This window comes from Tenrec ecaudatus, unplaced genomic scaffold (assembly GCF_050624435.1).
Source record: "Tenrec ecaudatus isolate mTenEca1 unplaced genomic scaffold, mTenEca1.hap1 Scaffold_2380, whole genome shotgun sequence".
Taxonomy (NCBI): Eukaryota; Metazoa; Chordata; class Mammalia; order Afrosoricida; family Tenrecidae; genus Tenrec; species Tenrec ecaudatus.
In genome coordinates this window covers 13,581-32,635 of record NW_027458572.1, presented here as the reverse complement: position 1 = coordinate 32,635, position 19,055 = coordinate 13,581, and the positions used below count along the sequence as shown (strand labels likewise).

General features: G+C 42.0%; 1 long non-coding RNA gene across 3 annotated transcripts in view; it reads left to right on the top strand.

Moving 5' to 3' along the window:
* LOC142436368 (uncharacterized) overlaps positions 1–10,434 on the top strand; it is a 37,484-nt gene extending 27,050 nt beyond the window's left edge. Inside the window, exons 6-7 of one of the 3 annotated variants that reach the window (XR_012781916.1) lie at positions 131–224; positions 7,025–10,434. This is a non-coding gene — a long non-coding RNA (uncharacterized LOC142436368). Of the gene's footprint in view, positions 1–130 lie in introns of all 3 variants that reach the window. The other 2 variants (XR_012781912.1, XR_012781911.1) reach the window with 2 other exon arrangements.
* Positions 10,435–19,055: the final 8,621 nt, after the last annotated feature.

The window sequence follows — 19,055 nt, the reverse complement described above, 5'->3', positions numbered from 1 at the left end:
TAGCTGGGTTGGGGCCTGGGATATAATACCAGGTGTCCTTTAAATTGGTTTATCCACAGAGAGCACAGCTGTGCTCTCAATCATGCCGTCGGAGTTCACAGCACCTTCCTGTGCTTTGCTTCCCTTGCAGGTGCTGTGGCAACTCCCGGCCGAACTGTTGGTACTTCAGGATCATCCCACAGAAGCCTGCAGAGACAACTGGAGGCTTGATGGTGAACCACAAGGTCTGCAGAGGGAGGAGAGCTCCCACTGGTGATAATCCCTAGCTATGCCCAGCTCCTTCCTGCAGATGATTAGATCAGGCCACGTGGAGAGAGTCTCAGCACTGGGGAAACAGGAGTGCTTGGAATCTGCCAGGTGCAGGGCTAGGTGTCGGTGGAGGTGTTTCTATATTGCTTTGAGAAAGGAATCACAAAATGCCTCACCGTGCTAGTAGAAATAGGACCTGGTATTTCCAGCTTTCCGGCACTTGTCCTGCACAGGCCAGGTACCTTTCAGAACTGGTGCCCAGACTGTAGCCTGATCCACTTCTGAATGTACACTCCTCCCTGGGCCATTCATTGTAATAGAAAATTGACACCCCAGGACCACGCATAAACAGCGGATAATTCTGAGCTGTTTAGGAAACCACTGTTATAAGCACAATAAAAGTGCACTCTTCTAAAAATAATTCACAGGGTACATAAGGGACTGTAGTGGATTGGTTATACTCCTCCCTTGCCCCAAACCACAATAACCTCTGGAAATACAGACTGGTATCTCTCATGAATATAGATGCCCAAATCCTCAACAAAGCCCTGGTCAATAGAATCCAACAGCATATAAATTTATTTTAAAAGACCAATATTCTCAGGTCAATGAATCAGGACAGAAAACCCAACAATAAAAACATCCACATACAATTGATTTTTACATTGGCCCAAAAGACATTAAATGGGAAGCAGGTGCCCTCCTCAATAAATGGTGCTGGAAAATCTGGATAACCACCTGCAGAAGAATGAAATGAAATATCTCATTCTATGTACTAAAATAACTCCAGGTGGATTAAACACCTACATGTAAAATCCAGAGCTAGCAGGATCATTAGTCCAGGGAATACATGGGTTGGCAGAATTAACAAAAGAAACATACTCCATAGAAGGTAACATAGATGAATGGGACCTATGAAAAAGAAAACACTTGTGTAAATCAATAGAGTTTATTTAATAAAAGAGTAAAAAGAGAGCCCACAGACTGGAAAAGGATATTTAGTAATGACACATCATATAAAAGACTAATGATTAAGATCCACAGAATTTTACAAGGTTATAGCAAGAAAAAAACTTTTGATAAGATGGGCTAAAGACCTGAACAAACAATTCATACAAGATGATAGATAAATGGCTAATAAACACATGTGGAAATGTTCTAGGTCTGTAGTCATTCAGGAATTGGAAATCAAAACAACAATGTGATACCAACTAAAGCCCAGTAATGTATCCCAATTTAAAAACAAAACATAACAGAACAATAAAGGGTGGACAGGGTCTGGTGGGATAAGGACTTTTGTACAACTGCTAGTAGTCATGTAAATATGTACAGCCACTATAGAAGGAGATATGGCGATACCTAAAACATATGGAAATTGAACTACCATCTGACTCACCAATACCATTACTGGGCATATACCCCAAAGAAATAAGAAAGAGATGACGAACAGACATGTGTTCCCCCATGATCATTGCAGCACAGTTCACAATAGCACGAAGCTGGAAACAGCCTAAATTCCCATCAAGAGAAAAGTGGATACATTAAAAAAACAAAAAAAACAACTGATGTAAACACACAAATAATATGAATCCCTAAAAAGCAGCATTGAAACACTTCAAGTCGTGGAAGGATCTGGAAGACATGCTTAGTGAAGTTAGTCAAGCACAAAAGGACAAATGCTATTTAAGTTCACTCCACTTGGAAAAAGTCGCAGAAAGGGCACAAGCTCAAGTTTGCACGTCATCAGGCCCTCTGGCTAGGAGCTAGATCGCCTGGGAAAGAGCTGGACCAGTGCCATGAACCACAAATCCTCTGGTCAAGGTAAGTATAGTGGAGGTCATTTGGCCAGAGGACACTTCCTGATCTCCTGATAGCTGGGATCCATTGGTGGGGGAAAGGGGGCAGGATGCTGAGTAGTAGCAATATGGATCTGGGGTGAGGTCCCCTGGAGAGGGTGGTGGCCCTCTCAAAGGGGTGAGGCTTAGTGATGGTAGGGCGTGGGCAGGACTGAAGAGGGGAGATGGAACAGTCAATTTTGGGTGAACGTAAGTGCGTGTCTGCTCGGGTGTGGGAAAGGAGAGCTGACAGCCAAGTGGAGTAAGGAGAGACTGCAGGTGCTCTTCGGATCAACAGGTAGGGAGGGTATTTCATGACTTGCACTCGGAGAGCAGAGCTGACTTAGGACTCTGGGGTTACCTGCGAAGCCAGGTCAGATGTCACAGAACAGTGGGAAACTGAATCCTGACTCTCAGAGTACAAGTCATGCTGCAGAGCTGCTTCTGTGGGATCCCCAAATGGGAACTCCACTGGGGGAACTGGATTCTACCCCAGACTCACTGTAACCTGAGGAATTAAGCTGGAAAACACATGGTGTCTGGGGTTGAAGAAAATAGCTGTACCAAGAGCTGTCTACTATTGGTTGTCTAACAAACAAGTCTTGGTACAGCAAGTGTGCTGTGTTAAGACGTATTATCCTGGCAACTGTGTGGCTGTTCTGTTGCAGTCTGCTTATACTCATCTACATTAGGCTGTTTCTCACAGGTGTGCCGCCATTGGAGCTCACCGTCTTGAAGCAGTGTTATTTGTTTGGTTATTTTTCAGAAAATGAAACCTAGGGATGTTGTGCCCACAGGGAAAGAAAGCATAACAAGGTTTTAGGGTGCTTGAAGGGTGGAGGAGAAAAAAGGGAGATGATTTCAAGAAGTCTAGGAAGGAACCCTATCATTTGGAAAACATGTATGAGTATGCAAGAAATTGCACAATTCGTTTGGACAGAATTGAACTATGGAACAATATGACCTATACAGTGGTTGCCAAGTTAAATAATTTTAATTTTATCAAATAAAAGGTAATAAAGTAATAGATCAAGGAATGGGTTTGGGGCTTGCACTAAATCCTATCCCCAATTTAAGGACTATCAGTTCGAGCCCACAGGACGATGGCAACGTAGTGACACATGCCAGGGGGACTCTGCAGAATCCAGCCCAGGAGAGTTGCTTAGAGGGAAATTCAACGCTGCTGGATTGCAGGAGGTGCATCATAAAGATAAGTAGGCGCATATCCACTGGGTTTTGAAGGGCTGTGGGTTTTGGCTTACATCACTGGAAGCCGCCGGGGGCTTGACCTTAGCCCAGCCGCTGTAACTGCTGGAGCCGGGACCATTTGGAGCCCAGCCAATGTATCTGCCGGAGCCGGGGCCATTTGGAGCCTGTAGCAGGGCTTGGTCTAAACACAGCCACAGTTTTCCCCTGCCTGCCTCAGGGCAGGGACAGGACCCTGGCAGCTCCACCAGCAGGGATCAGGGTTCAGCTACATTGTTGCTTCTGTTTATATCTCTGCTCTCTATTCCAACACAGCCGTGGAGGGCTGCACAGGAGCTTTTTCATGTCATGGCCACAGCTTGCGGTGCCTACGTGGTCTGAGCAGGGACTAAACCCAACACCCCACAGCCCAACAGGCAGGGATCAGGGTTCAGCTACACTGCTGCATCTGTTAACATCTCTGCTCTGTGTCCCCCCACTTCTTTGGGGGCTGCTCAGCAGCTTTCTTGCGACTCTTGGGGCTCAGCTGTGGATAGCAGCTGGGGCTTGGGGCAGGGAGTAAGCCCTTGTAGCTCCACAGGCAGGGAGTGGGACTCAGCTACATAGTTGCTTTTGCTTCCCTCACTTCCCTATACCCCTGCAGAGTCTAGTCTAACATTTTAATTTTTCTCCCCCTGCTCTTTATTCCTACCCTGCTCTCTCATGCTCCATTGCAGACATATGGGGCACTCCCATTGCCCTAGGGCATTTGCGCCTTGGCCACACCCAGCTAGGTGAGCTCCACCCTGCTTAGATAGCCAAAGGCTAGGGAAAGGCCTGCTTGCTCTCTAGGGGATACTCCTCAGACTTCTCACCAGGGAGTTCCTGCCTGAGTACCTGGGGACATAAGGCAGCTCAGCCAACACTTTTCAACATTCAAACCAATAACAGGAACATCAGCCCAGCCTGTGCAACACTGGGGCAGGCAGCCGACCTGCCATCTGGGGTACTCCCCTGATAGGGAAGCCACAGGAAGATAAAGTGGTAGGTTAATACCATAGCAAAATCAGCTGTAGGCAGTTCGAAGAAGCATTCCTGTAAGTCTTCCAGAGAGAGACTAGAAAATGGCACCTGGTCCCTCTAAAATAACTCAACGCAAAAAGCCATCACCCCTAACGACTTCAACGAAAAAAACAGGAGAAAAAAAGACAAAGGCAGAAGATGACCTGAACATAACAACATACATAGAAGAAGCAGACATTGAGATGCCACTCAAAGAAACTCAGAATGCTGCTTGGAGCCATGCAGGATATGAGGGAAACAATACAGAAAAAGGATGAAACGATACAGGAGCTTAGCGAGGAGATAATGAAAAACAATAGCACAATCATGTTCCTTGAAAATTGATTGGAGGAATCAGAGAACCCTATCATGTCTTGGAGGACAGCCAAGCAGACTTTAATAAACGTGAACAAAAATCTAACAAGAGCATCAGAGAAGCTGAAGAAAACCTAAGAGCTATGTCTGATGCTATGAAGCAGAACATTAGAATTATTGGCCTACCGGAGGAAGACACAACAAAGAATCATCTGCTACAATAGCGAGAGAATTCTTGGAGGAAAACTTGCCCAGCCTAATGAATGAAAACCAGGCAACCATCCAGGAGGCTGAAAGAACACCAGCATGACAGGACCCCAAGATGAAATCACCAAGGCACATAATAGTTAAACTATCCAACTTTGAGGAAAAGGAGAAAATCATGACAGCAGCCAGGGAAAAACAAGCAGTCACATATAAAGGTTCCCACATAAGGATATGCTCAGACCTATCAGCAGAAACTATGAAAAAAAGGAGAGAGTGGAGTAACATTACTCCAAAAATTGAAGGAAAACAACGCAAATCCAAGAATATCTACCCAGCCAAATTATCGATCAAGATCGATGGAGAAGTAAAAGTCTTCCCAGACAAGGAAAAACTCAAAAATTACATTACAACAAACCCAGCCTTACAAAAGATCCTCGCCGACTCAGTATGGGCAGATGAACAACACTCACCAAGCACAAATAAGAGACCAATACATAGAACAACTTCACCCAGAGCACAACAAGGAGAAAAGAGACCCCAAGATAGCATTGGTTTAAGGATGGAAAGAAGTCAAGAATGATACACACAAAAAACACACACTAATGAGAAAGGAAAGTAGGAAAACTCCCAACACAAAAGGTATAAAATGGCATCACAGAGTCCACAGATGGAGATAATAACCCTGAAATCAGTGGCCTGAACTCAGGCATTAAAAGACTGAGACTAGCAGAATGGCTTAGAAAACACAACCCATCCATTTGCTGCCTACAGGAGACACATCTCAAGGCTACAGACAAAAATAGGCTGAGAATCAAAGGCTGGAGAAGGACCTACCAAGTACACAGCAATACAAAAAAAGCAGGGGTTGCAATCCTAATCTCGGAATAAATTGACCTCAAAGTACAAACCATAAAAAGAGATAAGGAAGGATACTATCTAATGCTCAAGGGAATCATAGACAATGAACCACTAAGCATTGTAAACATATATTCCCTGAATGAGAGACCAGCTGAATATGTCAACCAAACACTCCAAAAGATTAAGAAAAAATCACAGACCCGACAATTATAGTAGGTGACTTCAACACACCACTCTGAGAAAGATAGATCACAGGGAAAGAAACTCAACTATGATGCACATACCGGCTTGGGAGGAACTGGAGGAAATCATGCTAAGTGAAGTAAGTCAGGTACAAAAGGAAAAGTAAAACATGATCCTGCTGAGGCAAATATTAAAAAAAATGCTAATGTGGCATAGGGGAAAAAGTTACTATATACTAACATTTTTGGGTTGAAGACTGTGTAGTATGGCAGAGACCAGATCAAAACCAGGGATGCACATAGTAGACAACTGGGGAGGAGGTGGGGAAAGAAAAATAAAAGGATGAATATAAGGAAGAAAAGGTGAGCTGGGGCATGGGGCACTAACCCACCCAAGGGGAGGGTATTGTTTATATCTCCACAGGGAAAGTGGGACCAGACTTCCACCCAGTGCCGCGAGGTGTGAATGCAGCATTCCGGAGTGGAGTAGGGAACCAGTGAAGAGGTCTGGGAGGCTGGCCCCAACACCAAAAATTAAGTGGATTCCTGCCCCTCCCCCAAGAAGAATTTGTTTCAAAGGACGACATTGATTCTACAGCTCGGGCAGAAGGATATATCGGATCAGAGCACACGGGCGCAGATGAAGGGGAGGAGGAGAGAGTGGAGCACAGACTTGCCCACCAGGCCGTGAGGATGATGTTCCTGATTAGAGCAGCCAGTCCACAGAGAGGACAACATGGCCCCCACTATAAGACATGATACCCCTCAGTGACCAATGGCGCTACCGGAGAAAGCATCAGAGACACAGTGTGCGGATTGCACCTGACCTGATCCGACCACACTGAGGCAAATCACTGGGAGAGTTCAGCGGAACAGCAAGGGAATGGAGTGGCAAGGTCCCCAGGGAATGCTGAAAGTGGATTTGGGGCCAGGGCGTGGTGCCCATATAGACTGGACTGGAAAACACTCCTAAAGGCCAACAAACGAACCTTGAACTAACTACAAGCTTTTCTATCTTGATGTGTTTTGTTTTGTTCTTTGTCAGTGGTTTTTTGTTGTTTTGTTGTCTGGCTGTATACTGTTGCTTTGTTTTCCTCTGTCTTATTTTTGTGCATGTTATTATCTCCACAGGTTTGTCTACATGAGACAGGCTGGATGAACTATCTGGAGGAAAAACAAAGGGACCGACAGTTCTGGGGGTACCTGGGATAGGGGGAGATTGGCCGTAAAGAAGTGGTGTTAACAAACCCAGGGACAAGGGAGCAACATGGGATTCAAATTGGTGGCGAGGTGGGGAGTGGCTGGCCTGGTAGGGAATGATAAGGGCAAGGTTACTTAAAGAAGAGGTATAGCTGTAAGCCAGGTGGGGATGGAGCATGATAGTGGGGCAGGAGGAAAGTCAAGGGAAATAGAGGAAAGAACTAGGAGGCAAAGTGCATTTGTAGAGGTCTAGACAAAGACATGTACATGCAAATATATATATGAGGATGGGGAAATAGATCTATGTGTCTATATTTATAGGTTTAGTATTAAGGTGGCAGAAGGACCTTGGGCCTCTACTGAAGCACTCCCTCAATACATGAATAGTTTCTTCTATTAAATTGTCATTCTATGATCCTCACCCTCCCGACACAATTGCTGAAGCCAAAGCATTTGAACAAGTAAATATGAAGAAAGTTGATGGTGCCCGGCTATCAAAAGAGATAGCGTCTGGGGTCTTAAAGCCTTGAAGGTGCACAAGTGGCCATCTAGCTCAGAAGCAACAAAGCCCACATGGAAGAGCACATCAGCTTGTGTGATCACGTGGTCCCGAAGGGATCAGTTTTCAGGTATCAAAGAGCAAAAAATCATATCATTGGCTGCACAGCTCCATGATACGATTGTCGAGGACAAACGGGTGCATAAGCAAACGTGGCGAAGGAATCTGATGATGCCCGGCTATCAAAAGAGATAGTGTCTGGGGTCTTAAAGCCTTGAAGGTGAGCAAGCGGCCATCTAGCTCAGAAGCAATAAAGCCCACACGGAAGAAGCACACCAGCTTGTGTGATCACGAGGTGCCAAAGGTATCAGGAATAAGGCATCATCATAAAAAAAACCCAAAAACTTAACATCGTGAATGAAGGAGGAAGTGTAGAGTGGAGACCCAAAGCCCATTTGTCGGCCACTGGAGATCCCCTCACAGAGGAGTCTAGGGGAGGAGATGAGTCAGTCAGGGTGCGATGTAGCACCAATGAAGTATACAACTTTCCTCCAGTTCCTAAATGCTTCCTCCACCCCACCCCCCAACTATCATGATCTGAAATCTACCTTGATAGAGCAGAGGTTGTACACTGGTGCATATAGGAGCTGGAGGCACAGGGAATCCAGGGTGGATGATACCTTCAGGACCAGGAGTGTGAGGTGCGATACTGGGAGGGTAGAGGGTGAGTGGGCTGGAAAGGGGAAACCGATTACAAGGATCTACATGTGACCTCCTCCCTGAGGGACAACAGAAAAGGGGTGAAGGGAGACGCTGGATAGGGCAAGATATGACAAAATAATAATTTAAAAATTATTAAGGGCTCATGAGGTAGGGGTAGCAGGGAGGGAGGGGAAAAAAGAGGATCTGATGCAAAGGGCTTAAATGGAGAGCAAATGCTTTGAAAATGATGAGGACAAAGAATGTACAGATGTGCTTTATACAATTGATGTATGTATACGTATGAATTGTGATAAGAGTTGTATGAGTAATAAAATGTTAAAAAAAGAAAGTAATCTAAGAAGTTGTCCTAAATATAGAAGAGCACGGAAATAATATTTGTGAAAGCCTTATTAATTCCCTGTAGTGTGAAGATGCCTTAATACTGCATGCCATAAGGTAGTCTGACTTGAAAAACGTACTGATGAAGATCAGAGACTGGTGCCTTAACTACAGAATACAGCTCGATGAAAGAAAACCAAAATCCTCACTATAGGACCAATACAAATTACCATGAAAAATGGAGATATCATTGAAGTTGTCAAGGATTTCATTTCACTTGGACCTCAATCAATATACACAGAAGCCATAGACAAGTGATGTGTTTCCCTGGGCATATTTGTTTCCCAGGACCTCTTTAAACATTTAAAAAGCAGTGTCTATTTGAGAACTAATATTTACCAGATCCAAGCTATTTTATTTTTAATTGTCTCATATGCCACTGAAAGTTGAAAAATGAATGAGGCTGTTTAAAAGTAAAATGATGCATTTTAATTATAGTGCTAGTGAAGAACTTGATAGTTTGATGCACTGTCAATTGTAGCTTAGAAGTTGTACAATTATAATGCTTGTCATAAATGGATACTATGAAAATTTCATTTTAAGTATATTAGAAATTTGTTGAGAGATCTGTCCATTAAAGGACATCATGCTTGATAAAGCAAAATATCATTGAAAAAAGGATGAACTTCAACAACATAGAACATCACAGTAACTGCAACTAAGCTCAAACTTGACAACTGTGAGAAGGAAGCAGGACCCATATGTGTTTCATTCTTTTTTTTCTCTAACATTTCTATGAGAGTGACATGATTTAATTTGACTTAAACAGCAAAATGCAATGCCAATGACAAACATTTTGCTTGATGCATAGTTAATTAAATTTTTCCCTTTACATATTGGCACCTGATAAGGATACCATTTAATACCACTTTTATTTAATAATATGCTGCAAGTCTTTATGGCAGTTATTGATCAACAAGTGTCTAATAAAAGCTGACAATGGTAGCAAAGATGTAAAACTGTAATTGGAGATGGTATCACTCTAAACATGGACAATCCAAGGCCCTACAAGAAAATCATTGCATCCAAATGAAATGTTCAGCAATTTCACAGGCCATAGGTCAATATAGAAAAGTCCATTTGGATTCCGTGTACCAACAGAGAACGCTCTGGAAAGGAATTCAAGAAAATAATACCATTTACAAGAGCCACCTATAAGATAAAATGGAAAAAACCTGGGCAGAAAAACAAACATCTGTACAAAGAAAACCTTAAAAACAGTACTACAGGATACCATAAGACATAAAGTGAAAAATTAGCCATACTCTTTAATAGGGAATTTTACTTTGTGAAAATATCAAACACACCACAAGTGATCTATAATTATAATGCAATTCTGATTCAGATCCCAGCATCTTTCTGAAAAGTTGAAAAAGAAAGGGAAGAGATTCTATACCTAGAAGCTCTGATGGTGTAGTGGATTATACAATGGGCTACTAGCTGCATGGTCCTCAGTTAAAAACTGCCAGCTACTCTTTCGGAGTAAGATGATCCTGAAAAGTTTTATGATCTCAGAAATCCAAAACGGCCAGTTAGCCCTTGTCCAATAGTAGTGGTTCTCAGCCTTTCAAATGCCATGACCCTTTCATACAGTTCCTCATGTTATGTTGTGGAGAACCCACACCATAAAATTATTTTCTTTGCTACTTCATGAATGTAATTTTGCTACTGTTAAGAATTGTAATATAAATATCTGATATGCAGGATGCATTTTCTTTGTTACAAATTGAACATAATGAAAGCATGGTGATTAATCACAAAAACAATATGTAATTATGTATTGTGAAATATTTATTTCTGATTACAAATAAATGAAATTTTGTCTTGAAGCATGGTGTAGCATGGTTAACAGTCTTTAATATAATGATAATAAACTGCATTGCTACATTTTGCGACTGTATGCATAAAAAGCCAGCGTGCGTGCAAATGCTGAGAAACCTTCCTTCTCACCAGATCAGAAGTTCTCAGTCTTTGCAAGAGCACAACGAAGTCTACTTTGGTATTTAGACTTGATAACCAAAAAGCTGGAAAGCCCTGTTTCACAGATATGTTGTTGGAAATGGAAGAAGATGGTCTCAGATAGGTATATGACTGCCAACACTTGATCCAGAATTTTGTAACTGGCATTGTAGCGAAATCAGTTTGTGCTGACTCACTGTTAATGAGTTCAATGAACACTTCTTGAACTGTCTCCGGAGCATCTTCATCTTTGACTGTGAATGGGTGTCTAGCAAGTGCAAATGGAATGTCAGGTAGATTTGGAAAGTACAATGAAATTTTATCTGCAAGCATGTGCAAGTGTTCTTTCATAGGAATGACCATCGTCATTCTTTTGTATGGTTCAATGTCATGTTCCTCAAAAAAAGCAGATACAACATATAAATTTTATTTTCATCCTTTTTTTTGTGCCAAAGCTAAAGTTTCATTTGGAATGATCAGATCTTTTCAGAAAATCAAGTCATGTTGCATTTGTTCCTCACAGTGATCAATTTAACTCATTCAAGATGGAAAATGTGTCAACCAAGTAAGCTATTTTCTGTAGTTTACTTTGATCGCTGAAAAGTGCTTTGAACTGCGTTGTTGCCTTCTGATTTTAAAATGCTTTGAGTTCATCACAAAGCTCAAAAACACGTTTTAAAACGTTTACTCTTAACAACCATCTTACTTCCGTGTTAAATAGCAGAGCATTATTGTGCTCATCCATCTCGTTCTGCAGTTGCAGTCAACTGTTTAAAGTGCTCGCCTTTACAAAATTGACAGAACTTATGACACTATTCATTATTTCTTGTAACTCTTGTGGAAGCATCTCATTGCTAATATTTGCCGATGAATCATACAGTGAAGTCCGTTGACTTTTAGTGACTCATTCAGTACCAAACGTTGAAATGCAGGTAGGCATCCTAGCATAGCTGGAGCACCATCTGAGTAAACTCCATAAACTTTTCCCAAGAGATCTTATGCTCTTTCAGAAATGAACCTACTGTGTCAAATACATCATCTGCAGTAGTTGTTGTTTCAAGAGGTTTGCAAAAAAGAAACTCTTCTTTAAAGTTGCCATCATTAATATACCTCAGGTAAACCAGTAACTGGGACCAGGTTGCAATGTCTGTAGATTCATCAAACTGGATGCTAAATATTGGAAGTGACTGGATGCTAAATATTGGAAGTGGAGCAGATTTAATTTCCGGGATGACCTGATAAAGGATATCAGCAAACTTGTCACCTATTCTTCTGCGGACAGTATCATTAGATAAGGAAATTGACTCAATTTCATAACAAGTTTGTGTCCAATCATAACTCAAACAATGACTTTGGTCACTTGCAACAATAAATCCTCAGCAATGGTGTGAGGTTTCATAGCTCTGGCAACTCTGAGTGCCACCAAGTATGAAGCTTCATTGGCTGTTAACGTTTGGTTTGTGGTTTTGCCACCAGTGTCAAGTCTGGCTTTCTTGAGTCCATGAGCTTTGCTTCTAAAATAGTTGGTATAATTGTTGGCAAACACAGATGCTTGCTAACAAAATGGCGTTATAGTTTCTTTGGCTTCATATATTCAGCTGATAGAACTTCACAACAAATAACACATTGTGATTCCTCAATTCCTGCTGTAAATATTGAGATAAATACATACTGTAAAAAATCCTCGCTATATTTTATTTTGTTAACATTCTTCTCTACATGATTCATTGTCATGGCATGGTTTTCTAATGAAAATAATATAAAACAATCGCTTTAATAATACAAAAGGTGATACATGGCACAGTTCAGTCAATAGAGTTCGTTAAAGTTTCCTGTGATTTACCATTCTGTGGTTTTGGTTTGTTTGTGTTTTTTTTACATACCTGTTACTCTCACAAGGGAGTAGTATTCATATCAACCATAGCTGAATTTAACAAGACCAATCAGCATCAGGATTAAGTTGCCATGGTACAGATATCCCATATTTTTGCAGTAGTTGATGATTTCACGGTACAGGATTTTACATTTACCCAATAATTATAATTCATGAAGTGTCGTTTTACCTCCAATACTACTGCTTTCAACACAGTAGCTGCTTTTAGCAGAGTAGCTAACTGCTTTCAACAAAGCAACTGATCTCTACAGAGTAGCTGCTCTCTGCACATGTGTTACTTGTCCGCTTAAGCACATTATGGTGCCAACCCTTTCACATACACTTGTATTTGTATGGGGTAGGCGCGATGATGTCATCACACCAGTTACCCATATGTGGGTGTATCTGCACGAGTGCATACCCACCTGGAGATGGATGGAGGAGTGGTGTCTTGATTTCTAAGACCATTGGAAAATGTGTTTACTGATGATCTTAGGTGATCACTGTGAAAGGGTTGTGCTAGTCTGGGCACTTTAGAGAAACAAATCTACAGAAATTCATGTATAAGAGAGAGTTTTATATAAAGGTTAAGTGCACAGCAAGAAAACATCCCAATCCAGTGCTACCCAAGCTCACAAGTCCAAGATTAACCCATATGTCTGACACCAATCCATAAAGTCCTCCTATATCTCACAAAAGACAGGCAATAACACTGACTGAAGGAGGAAAGCCAAATCAGTGAACCTGTAAGCATCTCAGAGCTGGCGGGGGTCTCCACACGGCTGCTCCAGCACCCAGGGCTGCACTGCAGTAGCTCTATGTGGCTTCTCCTTGGGGATGTCTTGCAGGAAGTGAGCCTTGACAGCTGAAACAGGGAACTGGCCAAGGCAGCTGCACCCTAATCCGACTATCGCAAAGCAAGAGACCCAAGAACTAGAAAGGTGAGGATCATCGAGCCATTTATCCTTCAGGCCCTCATTTAACCCCACATGTGTTTACCAGCCATGTTGGCACGAGTAAATACCTCAAATGTCGTTTGCTCATCCCCCTGCCCCCCCCCCCAGCAAGTGGTCTCGAACCATAGGTTGAGAACCAGAGCCTTATAGGGTTTCTAATATTCTTATGTGACTGGACAGCAGTGAGTTGGGTGTTTGGGGTCCAGCCTCTATACCTGCAACTGAGATAGACCCAAGGAAACAAGGACAATCACAATGAGCCATGTGATCAAGAGAAGCATCTACACACTATCATGTCTGAATCACTCAGGCGCTCTCCTCTGGAAACGTCTCAGAATAGACTCACTGTGTTTTGATTTTTCTAAATGTAAATCAACCAGATATTAGGGAAGAGGCTGGAAAGGATGTATTTCTATATAAGCCAATGGTCACACAACATAAAATGCTTCATAAAGCAAAGGCAGGTGAACCACTCAAGAGAGATTTGAAAACAGTTTCCCTTTGAAATTAATGGATTGAAACCTGAGGGCACAGACATGAATGACCCAGCAAACTGTAGTGAAGAGAAATCATTGTCCATTCCAATGAGGCCATCCCTACACTCTACCCCTGGTCTTTCCAGTTTTCCACCTCACCACTTTTTAGCACTTATTTCATGGAATATAATTGTTTTCCTCTTTTCACAACTTTTTACCTTACTCTACTATTTCCTTTCTAAAGCTTTACAGCAATCCTCTTCTTTCTTCTTCTTCTTCTTCTTCTTCTTCTTCTTCTTCTTCTTCTTCTTCTTCTTCTTCTTCTTCTTCTTCTTCTTGTTGTTCTACTACTACTACTACGACTACGACTACGACTACTACTACTACTACTACTACTACTACTACTACTACTACTACTACTACTACCACTACTACTACTGCTGCTGCGTCATCTTTTTTTTTTAAATTAAGAGAAAATAGAATGATTCCTACTGAAATTCCTGCTAAATCTGTTGCTAAAATCCAAATTTTGTTTTAACAAAATAAACTAAAGAACACAGCAGACCATCCTATTTGTGCTCTCACTTGTACCTGCTCCTGGAACCTGGGCCTGTGCTATTTGGGCCTGAGCACACCCATTGCCCCAAATTCCCTTCAGTCCAACCCCACCCCTGTGCTGCAGAGTGGTTTGTGTGGGAATTCACATTGACTTCTCTCTCTGTGTCTTCTTGCACAGCCATACACAGCTGGATCCTCAGTGGTCACAGAACTCAGGTGCAGGGAGAACTGGTTCTTGGATGTGTCTGGGTTGCTGACTAGATCTCTGAGATTTGGTGTGTATTCGCTAAACCACTCTGACCTGTAGAAGCTCCTTCCCATCCACTCACAGCCTCTCTCAGGGCTGCCTGATCTGCTCCCATGTGGCACTTGTGCTGGAGACTGAGTCCCCAGTAATGGTGCAGATGAGAGTGAGGTACTGTGATGGTCTCACCACCTCAGGGCCTGACTACTAAAGCTGCACCTGGGACAGGACACCAGGAGTCTTAGGAAACAAGCTTTGAATATCCCATCTGTCCTTAAATCTGCTGTGACCTAGTGCATCTCCCTGCCATTGACCCGATGGGAGACCTAGGACCATCAAAACGAGGAAGCGGATGGAGACAGACATTTCTGTATCAAAGTCTCCCTGGCTCAGCAGGCTCTGGAATTCTGGTTCCAGAGGAGAATCTTGAGGGGAGTGAAGGTGGGTGTTCATATCATTTGAGAAAATAAACCACACCAGTCTTCTGCTTGTGCTAATGGACAGGGGTCACAGCTCCACAAGGAAGCTTCTCCAGAGCTGGGCCTTGAAGCAAGTTGGATGGCAAAAATATGTCAGAAATGTGAGTGAGGTGGCCCACAGGCATACACTGAATTTTTACCCTGCCCAGATCCCAATATTTGCAATCACAAAATTATCAGGGTTCCATTGTATATGAATTGTTTGATTTGAACACATGCATCCACTAATGTATGCATTACTGTATTCATTGTGAGTTCTGAGAGCTATGAAGACACCAGACAGTCTTCTGCACGGAGGGAAAATCAGTAAACCAAGCAAGAAACGAATGAGCTAAGAAACGAATGATTTCGTCCTCAAACTAAGCCCACTGCAAGTGCACCTATCCTGTCTCATGGGAACCTTATAAGACTGATTATAAATGTTCCTGAGAACTTCTTTGACCATAAATACTTACAGGAAAAGACAACCTCATCTTACTCGGGAGGCACAGTGGGCTGGTTTGCAGTGAGCAATCCAATACTTATCCCACTGTGTCACCATATCTTCATATATCTCTACACCAAGAAGCCCGTATAAAGGGCTGTATAAATGTCACATTGAGAAGCCAAGTGGTGATTTTTAAATACTATTATGTGACTATGAGCTCTGGGCTATGAATAAGGGGGGGCATATCCAAAATTATGGCCATTCACTTACCTTTTGGAAAAGAATGTTGAAAGCACCACAAACTGGGCTATCAATATAACAAACATCTGTTTTGAGGGAAATACAGCCAAGGAATACCTTAGAAGGAAGGATGATGAGACTTTGTTTCATGTAATTTGGACAGGCTATCATGACACCAGTCTGTTGAGAAAGACATCATCCACGATAAAGCATGGGATCAGTGAAGGAGGAGGTGATGGATTGACACAGTGACTCTAACAATAAGCTTAAAAATATTCGTTATGGTTATGGTACTGAACTAGGCATGATTTAGTTCAGTTTTACACTGAATCACTTAGCGTTGCAATTGTCTCTGTGGCACGTAACATCATCAAAACAAATGAAAAGACACAATGTTCTTCCCAGATTGAATGACAGTGCTGGGGGAATGGGTATATGTTTTCTTTTCCTTAGAAAAGGAAATATGTAACAGAATACACTCTTTATAACTGTTTTTATGTTGAAGTTCCCCGTGCCTTCGTTAGTTATTGGTTGCAAAAGTCTTGTCTACATATTTATAGAACATTAAGCATCCAAGGTTGTTTGGGTGCAAAAACAGTTAAAGACTCGTATTGACCCTACATGAAAGAGAACTGTCTGAAAGGATTTTCTTTTCTGTAATAATAATTGGATAACCATATCAGGTCTTTAACCAACTGAATTGCCAAGGTTTTGAACTGTCTACCTTTTGGCTAGAAGTTGAGCATTTAATTATGCTCACATAGTTCTGTGTTTCAGGTTCACCTATGTACAATTCATATGCATCTATTTTTACTTTCTACAGGTGAACATTTCTGTGCATGATGGCTGGTCTTAAGACATTATGTAGAGTTCTTCAATGCAAGTACTGTTACTATTATGTGTTCCTTGAGTATTTACTATGGGATTCTGTCCTAGGCATTGTGTGATTTTAATAGTAACCCTGGGCACCATCTTCAGTGCCAGAAACACCTCCCAGAGTTGTGCAAACTAAGAGTGACTACTATAATAGCCAAAGACCCCATAAAACATATCAAGGAATTGGCGCATTTGGGATATGGTGTGGCAGTTTCATAATCTCTTGACAACTTGGGAAGGGATGGAGTCTAGCCTATCAATGAGGTCACAGCTTGATGAATTCATTTGGAGGTGCAAAGGAGATAAATAGCTCACTGGAAGCCAGACCCAGATAGAATCTCTACCTGTTGAAATATTCCTGTTTACAAAGCAACATGGTGCTACACTGATAATAGCCAGAGCCCTGGCACTGGAGCCCTGGCAATGTGAAGACCCATGCCAGTGCTGAGATGCTTCCAGCACCACCAGATCCACAAGACTTTCCACCCACTAGCCTGTGATCTTTGTCACTACATGTGTTGTGTGAGTCTGAAGAAGAATTTATAGATTGGTGTCAGACATATGGGCTAATATTGGACTTATAGATGTGATCAGAGCTGGGATGTTTTCTTAATATACAGTTACTCTTTGATATAAAGCTCTTTCCTATACACATGTGAGTGTCTCCCTGGATTTGCTTCTCTAGTCTGCCTGGACTAACACATGGTGTTAGAGAATAATGTTAAATTTGTCATGGGCTGCCTGAAGTTCTGTCTTAGAGTAAGCACATCTTGTTTAATTCTTGTAAGTTTTCAAGTAAGATTTTATCTCACTTATTTGGGCATTACATTAGTAGGAACAAGAACCCAGAGAATGGTCTTGTGCTTGGTAAAGTAGAATGTCAATTAAAATGGGAGAGACTCTCAAAGAGATGGATTGTCACAAAGGCTGCAACGATGAGTCCACATAGAGCTACCATAGTGGTCAGCACAGCAGTTCTAGCTGACCGGGCACTGCAGTCCTTATCCAGGCTCCCGTGCTCACCTCTTTCTTCACTTGGTCCAGAGTGGGTGGGTTCTTAGCATCCTTGCAAGTCAGCCCACCCCCTGAGGTTAGTTTTATGTCTGGACTCCCACTGACTCTCCCTCACTATAAAATACTTTGGACATAGAGTGTGATACAAGTTGCAAACACTCTGAATTGGTTGCAGTGAAAGGAAGTATGATATATACATGTAGATATTTATCTAGATTTTGAGATTGAGATATATACCACAATAAAATACTGATCAAGAAAGAAATTTGCCTGAAAAACAATCAAATATTGAACACCGGTTAGGCTTCATTCTTTCCACAGGAAGAGGAAACGTACTTAAAGAAGATTTCTATTCAAATTAATTAAAGCAAGAGAGTTATAGAGTTATTTATTCCACATTAAGGAGGAAATTGACAAGTCAGAATTCTTTTTTATGGGTTTCAGTGACGTGTGATAGGAAAATTTTCAGCTGTTGATAATTGTTGAACACAGTGATAATCTAATTCCATTTGTGTTAGTGTGGGTATATTAGAGAAACGAGTCCACAGAAACTCATTTGAATAAGAGAAAGTTTTATATAAATGGTAAGTTTACATCAGGAAAATATCACAACCAAGTACTACCCAAGTCCACAAGTCCAACATTAGCCCATATGTCTGACACTAATGCACAAAGTCCTCCTCCATGTCACAAAACACATGCAATGAGACCGATTGCAGGAGGAAAACTGGATCAGTGAGCAGTGTATGCATCTCAGCGCTGGCAGGGGTATCCACAGAGCTATTCCAGCACCCAGGGCTGCATTGGGGTAGGTACATGCGGTGTGTCCTTGGGGATGTTCTTGCAGGAAGTGAGCCTTGCCAGATCAAGCATGGCACTGGGTAAGGGATCTGCAATCTGCTCCAACCATCAGAAAGCAAGAGACCCCAAAACTAGAAAGGCAAGGCTCACCGAGTCATTTATCCCTCCGCCCCTCAATTGACCCCACATGTGTTTATCTACCAGGTTGGTACAATAAACCACCTCCCTCTCCATTGAATTATGCATGAGAAGAGTGATGAAAATATTAGTTTGTTGCACGTGTATGAGAAAAATAACTTTTAAAATATGACATAGTTTTTCAACCACAATCAGAAACTGACGGAAAGTATTGCTGGTACAGCAACACTTCAAAAAGCCAGCTAAAACATTGAACCCGAAAAGAGATTATGATATAAGCCCAAAATTTGAATTTGTAAAAATTGTTAGCAATGGAATAGT